This window comes from Bombina bombina, chromosome 5, assembly GCF_027579735.1.
Source record: "Bombina bombina isolate aBomBom1 chromosome 5, aBomBom1.pri, whole genome shotgun sequence".
Lineage (NCBI taxonomy): Eukaryota > Metazoa > Chordata > Amphibia > Anura > Bombinatoridae > Bombina > Bombina bombina.
Genome location: NC_069503.1, coordinates 841120203 through 841133105, shown reverse-complemented (window position 1 = coordinate 841133105; position 12903 = coordinate 841120203).

Below are 12903 nucleotides of genomic sequence, written 5' to 3'. Positions count from 1 at the left end.
GACAATCATAATTATTATGACCACATACACCCCCTCCACCCCCCACAATGTTATTTTTATTTATTTTTTTTAGATTTTTTAATATTAGAACATGGTGTAACAAGCCAATTTTTATTATTCATGTCAATAAAAAAAAAAAAATGAACACCTTTTAAATAACACTGTCCTATACTCAAGTGTGTGCACCTCATTACATTAATTCACAAACTCTTACACTCTCAAACAGTTAGAATTAATATTGTACCCTATTTCTCCTACACTCTCTCAAAGGTACCACCATTTTTCAACAGACATTCACACACACATACACACTCTTACAGAATTTTACAGAATCTAAATCACATTCAAACACACTTACACACTATCACACACAAAACAGGAATAGAATAATTATGAAGATGATTGAAACTTTATTTTCAATTTATATTTTTAGAAATAAATCTAAAATTATTGTTAAAAGAATAAATTAAAAATTGATGGTCTGCATGGATTTTTATGATGATATCTCAATTGACATGCATAAAACATTGCCTAAAATTGCTCTTGCAACAATGCTTGTTCATCAAGTTTTTAATAAATTCCTGTTTAAAGCATAATATCAACCAATAATATCTGTAATCCACTGTTGGATCATAAAATTCACATATCACAAACCACCTTTACATCTGCAATCATACCTCACACACATTGACAAAGAGGTTCACTTTTTGTAAAATGTGTGGACACATATCTTTTTATATATATATATATATATATTATATTAAATATATATATTAATAAAAATTATATATATATATAAGTATATATAAATATCGAATCTACATATATCCTCTTCTGCTCATAATTTTAGACTCAATGATAGAAAGTAATATTTCTTTGTCACTGTGTCATAGGATAGGAATGATAATATCAAACCTTATTATTTCTCTCATGTTTAGTGTTTGGATAAATCCATTTATTAACAATACAATGTATTTCCTTTTTTTTTAATTAATAAGGACAAAATAAACGAACCAAATGAACAATAACAATATTTTACATACCCTGATTAATTGGTCCTGATCACATTCACACAATCTGACACAAAGGTGTTTGAATGTCTATGAAAGTCTACCACCCTCAACTGTGATCAATTGCTTGTAATTAGTCTAACATTATAAAATGACAATGTATTTATGGACTCTTGACAGACCCTTGCATCTTTCATCCACTGCTGCACTGACATTTCATTTTCTTGAGTCATGGGGAAAGGAAAAGAATTGTCAAAGGCTATGTGTTAAAAAATTAGTTGTATTGTATAAAACAGGAAAAGGATATAAAAATATCTCCAATGAATTTATAATTAAATTCATGACTTTTATAACTATAATAAAGAATTTGAATAAAATCTTTTTTTTTTAAAACAAAACGAATTTCAGGTTTAACCACTAAAATATAATACCCAACTATCATGAAAAATGTTCAGTATGCTAAGACAAAGCCAGTAATAACTTCATTTGAAATACAGGCAATGTGGAGCTACGAGCTACAAAGCGACATGAAAGTTGTTTATTATTGAAGGGAAGATAAATGCAGTATGATATCAAACATAACACCTTATTTTCAAAATCTTTCCAATAGTAAGAACAATGCTGATTTGCATTATCAATTACTTGGATATCTTTTTCCATTCCTTTTATGTTTTTATACAGTTTCACTTTCTTTTTTTAAAAATGATTAGTTGACAATTGTTTGTCTTTCAACATGACTCTGATTCCTTTGAATTGATAACAGCACTGTCTGAAACACTCAATGTTGTTCCAGGTGTCCTGAAACTCATTGACCTATTATACAAACACACAATAATGAGAATTAAAATATAGCACAGTTGAGGATGGTTACCTTTAATAGCCATTACAATCACTTTGTCTCAAGTTGTGTGCATGTTATCAGGGTAAAATCAATCTTGTATTTCAAATTCTGATCATGTTCATTTTGGTTGATTGATGTGTATATACATACATACATACATACATACATACAAACACACAGACATATATTTTTATATATATATATATATATATTCATATCCTCTTTAAATATTTATATATATATATATATATATATTTATATATCTAAAAATATTTTTTACAGGTAATATAATAAAAAATATATATATATATATATATATATTTAAAAAAATATATATATATAATATATATATACATATATAAAAATCAATATTTATATATATATTTAAATAGTTATTTAAAGATTTTATCTCATTATTTCTCTTTTTTATTATTTTAATAACAGACTGAGACAGCATGTCTGATTGTATTGTTCAAAAGTGTTCCAGTTCTACCAGAAAGGGTCGATCTAATCCTCTGGTATCCTTACATGTCTTTCCAAGAAGCAGAGAGAGAATTAGCAAATGGTTGGAAAACACAGGTCAATTTCAAAATAATTTAGAAGAAATGATACAACGTGTAGTCGACACCAATCATTATCAGAAGTATCGTTTATGTTCTCTACATTTTAAACATGAAGATTACTTTCAACACGGTGTCCGTAAATACCTCAAAAGTGATGCTGTACCATCCATTTTTTCTTCTTTATATTCTGAACCTAATTTATCTTTTAGACACACCTCGTTACAAGTTGATTCTACATCTACATCAACAACATATGACCCATCATTAGTGAATAAACAAAATCCATCAAATCAACCTCAAGAACCCGCAAATAAAAAAAAAATTGTAATATCACTCGAGGATGGAAAGCCTGTACATAGAGTTGTGGAATTACATACATACAGCCAAGTTGATTTCTCATCAACATTACAGCAACAGGGATGTTGTCTTTGCAATTGTCATAAAAAAAATTTTGTTGATAATACCACCAATACCGAAAACATCACAATGAAAGATCAAAGTACGGAATTTGACCATTTCCATGGTACATTAAGTGCTAATATACAAACTACAAAAATGCTGGGATTAAAAAACAAATCCACTCTAACTCAAAAAATCGTGAAGACAAAAGAACAGTACACATGGACTATGGGAGATGTCAATACATCTGAATATAGTCTATTAATGGAAAAAAAAGTTGTAACAGAAATAAAAGATAATACATCCGATGCCGAACAACAAACAGAATTAACAATTTATTCTCCAGATGTTGTCTTAACCGTTCAAAATAACACAAGCCATCTCTCCAAAAAAAATTCATTAGGATCCAGAATTTCATCACTTTGTTCAAAATCAATTGAAAGTGAAACTCCATGTGAAGATGAAATGTTTATGGATGATAGTACAATTAACTCATCAAAATGTGAATTGGAATCCATATCCAAAGATCCAGATTATATAAATGAAGCCAATGAAACAACTTTAGAAGAACTTTCATTTATAAATAATCCGTCCAATATTGATTTTCAAAAAGAACGTAAATATATAATATTTGAAAGTTGTTTAAATGAACTTTTATCCCTCCTTCCTTGCAATCACTCAAGCAGTTGTAAATCCCCAATTATTTCAATTCATAAGAAGAAAGTTGGAAGCATGATTATTGTTTATGGTGATTGTCTTGATGGGCATCATAGTAAATTGTGGAAATCGCAATCAACGATTGGACAAATGCCTCTTGGTAACATATTGGCTTCTGCATCCCTTCTATTCTCGGGCAATAATTTCGACAAAATTGAAGAATTTTTTTCTTTTTTGAAATTAAATTTTATTACAAAAAAAACTTATTATAATTTTCAAAAAAAATATCTTTTTCCTACAATCGATCTCCATTGGCAAAAAGAAAGAAGTAATACAATCGAATCAATAAAGAACAAACCTCTCACATTGTCCGGTGATGGACAATGTGATAGTCCCGGTCACTCTGCAAAATTTTGCACATATACTCTTCTTGAAGAGACAACTAAGAAAATAGTTGAATTTAAAATTGTGCAGGTTTCTGAAACTTCCTCTTCAGTAGCAATGGAAGCTAAAGCTTTTAGAATTTGCTTGAATACTGTCATTAATGAAGGTCTATTGGTAGTTGTCATAGCAACGGATAGACATGTTTCCATTCGTAAGATATTGAGAACAGATTATCCCAATATATGCCACCAATTTGATCTTTGGCATTACGCCAAAAGCCTGAGAAAAAAATTAATGGCCATCAGCAAAAGGAAAACGTGTTCAGAAATTTCAGATTGGATACCAGCAATAGTGAACCACATGTGGACAGCTAGCATGATGTCCAAAGGAAACTATGAATTAATGAAGGAAATTTGGCAATCGGTTCTGATGCACACTGTGAACATTCATCAATGGGAACATGGTCATCTAGTAAAATCGTGCCTGCATAAACATCTTGAAGATAGTGAAGAGAGAAAAAGGAAGTGGCTGAAGAAGGATTCAAACTGTGTGCGAGAACTTCAGAAAATTGTCTGCAACAAACAAATTGACAACGACATCAATCATCTTACGCGTTTTTGTCATACCGGTAATCTAGAGGTTTTTCACAGTTTAGTGCTGAAGTATAGACCCAAACGCATCCATTTTCAAATGGATGCTATGGAAGCTCGTACTAAGTTGGCAATACTTGATCACAATTTCAATGTTGATCGTGTTCAAGAGACTGTTCAGTATCCAAAAATGAACTCTGCAAGTTTTGGTGAACCTAAATTTTAGACTTTTTATCCAAAATCAAAAAAAAAATGGCAGGTACGTCCAATATACCAGCCGATGAAAAAGGATCACATCAATGCTATGATGATTGATGTTATAAGGATGGTTGAAGGAGACCTCGAACATAGTTGGTTATCTAGAAATTATTTCTTACCGCCCAATATTGCGTCTACTCCAAAGCCAGATAAGAAAAAACTTATAGATGAATTGACCACACGATTTTCAAAAAAGTGACCGTTAACTACAAATTGAAAAGATAGTCTGTCTACATAATGTTTTTTTTTGTTATAATTAGTTGATAGATTAAAATATCAATGTTCATTTTGTATTACATGATATGTGTTCATTCTATTAAAAAAAATTTAAGTTAAATTTAAAATTGTTATCTATTCTTATTGTGAGAGTATAATATTTTTTTTTTTTTTAATAATTTAAAAAAATAAAAATAATAATATCAATATATGTATACGCTAGGGATCATTATTAATTCATAAATCTTACCAAAAAAAAAAAATCAAAATTATAATAGCATCTCCATAAGAAAAATATATAATACCTAATCAATTCACCAATTAGATATCAAAAAATTATAAGATTTTACTCTTCACTAGTATAAATTCATATATGCACTTGTTACCTCAATCAACCCAAAAAAAGGGTCTACTGTCAAATCTCCCATTTAATAAATTCCATATTTATAAGCCCTCTATTCCATCTACTAATCTTTAAAATTTTTCATATGTACCGATTTCAAATTTCAAGTATTTATTAAATTTTGTAATGTACACAAAAAGTCATTATGAAATGTACACATATATAAGAAAATTTTTTTTTTGAAAACACACAGTCATACACTTCAAAAATGTATATACCTATCCTATCAGATATGTCAGCATCCTTTGAGAGTGTTGAAAACCCTATTTTAGTCATCAGCCAACAATCCTAACACATGCAAAAGACATGTCTCTCTCCATTCTTTTCAAATCCATTGAAACCTATATTTATTTTTAAATCATAAATTGTTATTGTTATTTTTTAACTGTGTTACAAATAAAAGAATCCTATAATAATAAATAACATCATTTAAATAAACATAATATTTACTTGTTGATTTAAATATTATAAAACTTTATTAATTTTACAACAAAGATAATATTTGAATCAAAAATTCAAAACAACAGAGACATTATTTAAATAATGTGACCATACTTATTTAAATTCAACATTGGTAAATGAACAGAAAAAAAAATAAAAATATATATATACCCTTTAATGATTCTGCTCATTTTGGCTTTTTTAAATATTCATTTAACTTTATTTATTACACCTTTCTTTATTATAAAAAAAAATATCAATTCAAATACAGAATCTTAGTCTTTTTTCCAAAAAAAAAAATGCAATGTTATAATTCACATTGCCTAAAAAGGTAAAACATAATGCTCAACATGTGTTTGTTATTGACAAACAAGAAATAACAACATTTTTGTTCTATTTATTCATACATTATAACATCGTTAGCAGCACCCTCCAAATCAACATTCAAGAATCCCATGTAATGACCGTCATGTGACGGAAAACGTTCTCTTATCATAGATACTACACAAGCTGGTATCACTTTTCGGTTCATTGGTCCAAGGTAGCCATGCACCTTTACGGTAAAATCACGGTATGCTATTTTTCGGTATTCACTGTAAAAAACATAAAAATTAATTAATAATTTTAAAAATAATCAAAAAAAAAGTGAATCACATTATGAATGAATTTGTTCTGTGTGGTTTATACATTTTTTCGCACTTTGTTTAGTTTAGAATGATATTGAGTATGTTGTATGCCATTGTTTATTCATGTTTTATAATCGTCTCTGTGAAGTATGACAGTGAGTGTTGGATGCGATTTTGTGTTTATAATTTTTTTTTTGGAGTTTAATAGTTTATCAATTTTGTGTTTATAGTGTGTGAGTATGTGTTAATGTTGTTTAGTGTGTTATTTTTTTTCATTATTGACTTAACTATTGTGTGTGTTGTTTGATAGTGTGTGTGTATTATGAATTTTTGGGTGTGGAATGATAATAAAAATGAATTTATTATAATGGTTTGTGTGTGTTTTATTCTCATTTTTTGTTTGGGATGAGAGATTGTATGTTTAATGTGAGTATGAGTGAGTCTTGGATAGTGTTGTGTGTGTTTTGATATAATATTTATATATGTTTTATAATGTCTTTTAGGTTTTATTTGAGTGTGTGTGTTGTATTCGACATTGTGATGGTTTTATGAAAGTGTGTGGTTTGGATGATACTTTTTGTGTGTGTCTATGATAATACAGTGTGTCTTGTATGACTGTGTGAGTATTTTACTGTATGTGTGTGTGTTATTGTTGAGTACAAATGTGGGTTATTTTTATGTGTATTTGTGTGTAATGACAATGTGTGTGAATGTTTTATATGGTTGTGTGACGTGTATTATTTACGTCTTTTAATTGTTAAGTTTTGTGGTAAATGTGTTCTAAGAAAGTGTGTTTGAAATGCAATTTATATGCTAACAGTTCATGTAAATGTGTGTGTGTTATAGTATTGTATTGGAGTATCCTTTTCTTGATTTACATTCGATTTCAATTTTGTCAATATTTTCAAATATAGAAAATATACTTTTAAAGATTATTTATTTACCTTTCTGTGAATTCTCTGTGCCGGGGAAGCTTCATTTTTCTGAAACTGGCAGCAAACTTATACATATGGGTTAGATGTGTGGTGTCTCTTAGATTTCCACTCACATAAGGATCGTCACAAACACAGGATGAGCCAACAGGAATGTATTGAGCTATATTCTCTATTTCACTACAACAGATGCATTCTTGATCGGTTGGCATGGAATCACAATTTCCACAGATGCACCAGTCTTTGTTGTTGATTCTTGAATCATTGACAGTAGTTGGTGTATCTGAACAATCCTGAATTTCTGTATCAATTCCTTCATCAACATCATTATGGTTATTGATAATTGGATCCCAAGAGTGACTCTGTGTGGCATCAAATAGCATTGGTCTTGAATTACGTTCTGTGTCCAATTGCTCCCTCTATTAAAATAAAATTTTAAATAATAAATAAAAATAGCGTTAAAATAATATATATTTTGGGGGGCGTGTCCGAACAGCGATCTCGTATGGTCGCATTTTTCCTGAGCTCCATCTGAACACTCCTAATCCGCCGATTACAAGAGGGATTTAACAGAGCAAAAACATAAATTTTAATCTATAAGACTTTACTGCCCAGCGGAGTCTTACATACTGAAGGATTGCACTGTATAAGTGAAGTCGGAGCCCTGCATCGGATAAGAAGGCCTAGAGCGGCGGCTCACACATAGGCAGCGTCACCCCCCTCGAGCAATCGAGGGTTCCCGCCATTGCCAGAATTGCTCAGATTCTCTGCATATAACTTTACAGCAAGAGGGGATATTGGCAGCGGAGCTACGATTAATTAAGGAGAAACAACTCTAGAATCAGTGTAATCTCTGCACCTAAAATGGCTACCGCAACGCAACCAGACCTAAAAGACAGCATGGAGTGCATCATCAACCGGATCGGCACTGCAGACACAGTGATAAAGTCCACAGAGGAGATGGGCATAGACATAAACACGCAGAAATCAGAACCTCTTTATTATGTGATCAACCCTGAGATGTTACTCGTTTCAAAACAAGGCGACTCAACAAAGGAAGCCTCTTATAGTGATTTAACAGCTGTTCCAGACAAAGGGCATCCTGTAAATACCACGACCAACAAGATATATGCCGATACACAAAGAGAATTTTTAAAGATGGGAAAATATTTAGCAGCACGCATGGCGGGACTGGAGGCGGGGGTGTACTCCCGGACTGCCAAGAATAAACAACATGAAGGTTCCCTGCTTTGCAACAATGAGCTGGACACTTTATTCACTAACAAAACCTATCACCTTGAGGCTCTTCCCTTGGGAAAGAATGACAAGTGGTTCACGAGCTCGGTAGAAGGGACTATAGCAGACTTAGACGTCATATCATTCTTGCTAAAAGCCTGCTATATTAACTCTTTTCACAGAGACGCTTACAGCACGAGTAAGATTCAGCACTTCCTGAGGGCTAAATCCTGGGGTTGACAATGTTTTCACGAAATGCTTCCCCTACCACTAATTAAAAGAAACAGGCTATGTTAATGTGGGAAGGGTACTGTTGGCAATTATTGTCGGTGTCTTGTTAAATGTATTATAGTTAACATTATATCTTCTGTTCTGGTTAAAAACATGGGAGTAAAGCAATAAGTGGGATAATGACCTTTAGGCTTCATTGATACTCGCTGCATCTACTTACTAGGCTATACATGATATAGATGCGACACTTCCCAACATACAGTTTTGAATTACATGTGTCTAGCCAGTAATGTGGTAGCCTCCTCTCTTGTGGCCAGCGGCCGGGGCTACGGGGAAGGAGGAAAATTCTTGTTTCTAACTGTGCTATAGGAACATAACACATTAATTAATAGAGTTTAACCACATACAAACTGCTACATGGGGAGTGTAAAAATGTACCAACCTAAGCTCTGAAGAATATGAAGATTAATTGTTATGTCTGTATCGTTTAGAATTTATCTGTTCAGCAATGCATTAGGGGCTGGCAATTAATTCTACTCCCATATAAGATTTATAATTCCCATACTCCAACACCATTAAGATTTTATATTTGCTCCGCTGCCTTTAAGTCTTAAAGCCTCTACTAACCAGGTTTATAGGTCCCCACCCTACCTTGTGTTCTGTATAAGAGCAGAGATCAATACACTATATATCCCACGTCACATTACCAAATTTGGCTTTGGTCTTTCCATTCCCTATTCCCTCTTTGTTTTCTTTATCAATACCAAAGATCCAAAAGTGGTCTTAACCTTTATGTAAAGGGACTAAAAAGAGGATTTAAGTTAATGCATCTTATTAACATTCCTAATACAATGTCTGTTGTATGAGTAAGATTTATTTCCTGTATGACTATGTGAGACTTGTATTTTGTATAATTCCTCAATAAAAAAAATAAAAAATAAAAAAAAAATATATATATATTTTAGTATTTTAAAAATAAGGCTCTATACTAGTCTCATGTATACACCAATTTTCATCAATGAATTCGAATAATTAAATAACACACTTGTAGATAGTGTGCATAATACTAGTGGGTATTTCTTCAAACTTTTTCACAGTTGATTTGCGTAATCAACAATAAAAAGAAGATTAATTTTTTTTTTTAAATTTAACTCACCAATCGCCTAACTTCGTCCTCGCTACAATCCATTATATTGCGGTTCATTCCGTCATGTCCAGAAGCCATTTCTGTAAAAGTTTAGATTACATTGATTTAAGATTTGAATATGCTTTGATGTAAGAAAAAGATACATCGACATACAAATTTATTATATTAAATTATTAGATTATTTTTATTTATAAAAAAAGAAAATGTGTATATATATATAAATATATATATATATATATATTTATATATATATATATAAAATATATATATTTATATATATATCTATCTCTCTATTTCTCTCTCTCTCTATCTCTCTTTCTCGCTCTCTCAGTTTCTACTTCCTGGGCGTTTAGGAATGAAGCTTCGGTTGATCAGATTTGCAAAGCAGCAACTTGGTCCTCTTTGCATACTTTTACTAAATTCTACCATTTTGATGTATTTTCTTCTTCTGAAGCAGTTTTTGGTAGAAAAGTACTTCAGGCAGCGGTTTCAGTTTGAATGTTCTGTTTATGTTTTTCATTAAACTTTATTTTGGGTGTGGATTATTTTCAGCAGGAATTGGCTGTCTTTATTTGTATCCCTCCCTCTCTAGTGACTCTTGCGTGGAGTTCCACATCTTGGGTATTGCTATCCCATACGTCACTAGCTCATGGACTCTTGCTAATTACATGAAAGAAAACATAATTTATGTAAGAACTTACCTGATAAATTAATTTCTTTCATATTAGCAAGAGTCCATGAGGCCCACCCTTTTTTGTGGTGGTTATGATTTTTTTGTATAAAGCACAATTATTCCAATTCCTTATTTTATATGCTTTCGCACTTTTTTCTTATCACCCCACTTCTTGGCTATTCGTTAAACTGATTTGTGGGTGTGGTGAGGGGTGTATTTGTAGGCATTTTGAGGTTTGGGAAACTTTGCCCCTCCTGGTAGGAATGTATATCCCATACGTCACTAGCTCATGGACTCTTGCTAATATGAAAGAAATGAATTTATCAGGTAAGTTCTTACATAAATTATGTTTTTGTCATTCACCCTTGTCATTCCATAGAAAGCAGCTATAATCTGACGTAATCTCACTTTCAGAATATGCTACTGTACCTGGGGAACATATCTGGTAAATAGCTACTTCATATGACTCATATTTTTGTTGCTATGGCACTAAATGTAATCCCATTATAGTCTATGGGCATTCTATTATGTTATTCACCCTTGTCATTCCATAGAAAACAGCTATAATCTGAAGTAATCTCACTTTCAGAATATTCTACCGTACCTGGGGAAGATATCTGGTAAATATATATTTGATATGTATCATAGTTTTGTTTATATAGCACTTTTAAATGTAATCCCATTATAGTCTATTGGCATTCCATTATGTCATTCACCCTTGTCATTCCATAGAAAGCAGCTATAATCTCACGTAATCTCACTTTCAGAATATGCTACTGTACCTGGGGAACATATCTGGTAAATATCTACTTGATATGTCTCATATCTGTGTTTCTATAGCACTAAATGTAATCCTATTATAGTCTATGGGCATTCCACTTTGTCATTCACCCTTGTCATTCCATAGAAAGCAACTATAATCTCACGTAATCTCACTTTCAGAATATGCTACTGTACCTAGGGAATTTATTTAGTAAATATCTATTTGATATGTCTCATATTTTAGTTTCTATAGCACTTTTAAATGTAATCCCATTATAGTCTATGGGCATTCCATTATGTCATTCACCCTTGTCATTCCATAGAAAGCAGCTATAATCTGACGTAATCTCACTTTCAGAATATGCTACTGTACCTAGGGAATTTATTTAGTAAATATCTATTTGATATGTCTCATATTTTAGTTTCCATAGCACTTTTAAATGTAATCCCATTATAGTCTATGGGCATTCCCTTATGTCATTCACCCTTGTCATTCCATAGAAAGCAGCTATAATCTGACGTAATCTCACTTTCAGAATATGCTACTGTACCTAGGGAATTTATTTAGTAAATATCTATTTGATATGTCTCATATTTTAGTTTCTATAGCACTTTTAAATGTAATCCCATTATAGTCTATGGGCATTCCATTATGTCATTCACCCTTGTCATTCCATAGAAAGCAGCTATAATCTTACATAATCTCAATTTGAGAATATGCTACTGTACCTGGGGAACATATCTGGTAAATATCTACTTGATATGTCTCATATTTGTGTTTCTATAGCACTAAATGTAATCCTATTATAGTCTATGGGCATTCCACTTTGTCATTCACCATTGTCATTCCATAGAAAGAAACTAAAATCTCACATATTCTCACTTTCAGAATATGCTACTGTACCTGGGAAATTTATTTGGTAAATAAGAGAGAGAGAGATATAAAGATAATGAGAGAGAGAAGTTTATTGCTCTATTTAGCAATAACGATATAACTAGATCATCAATAAGAATGTATTAGGATGTTGAAGATCGATGTTACAGACGTTAAATGAAGTTAATAATTGGGGATTCAAATTAGAACAATTACAAATTATCAGAAAGAATATCGATTTATTATTATGGGACATATAGATATAAAAAATTTTTTTAGACATGATCGTATGTGTTAACGATTTAAAATCAATAGATTGATTCAATTGGCTAATTAATTATAAAAAAAATAGTTAAGTAATGATTTTGATATACCTATGGATGTTCAGAATGGAGAGCGGATCTATTAGAAGTAGAGAGATGCGTCTTCAAGAGAATACACTGCGCAATGAGCGTGAGCGGGTAGATGTAATATTCTAAGCATCGAACGCTTGGCGTGGACGTATGATTTGGGGGCATGCGCAGAACGCGGAATATTGGAAAGCAGGCGAAGATGAAGTAATTGTGCGCGCGCTCGCAAAGAAGGTCAATAGCTCGACCGAGATGATAGTTATAGGCTAAATCTAAATTCTTCAAATATATGAAAAAAAAGCGGCGGTAA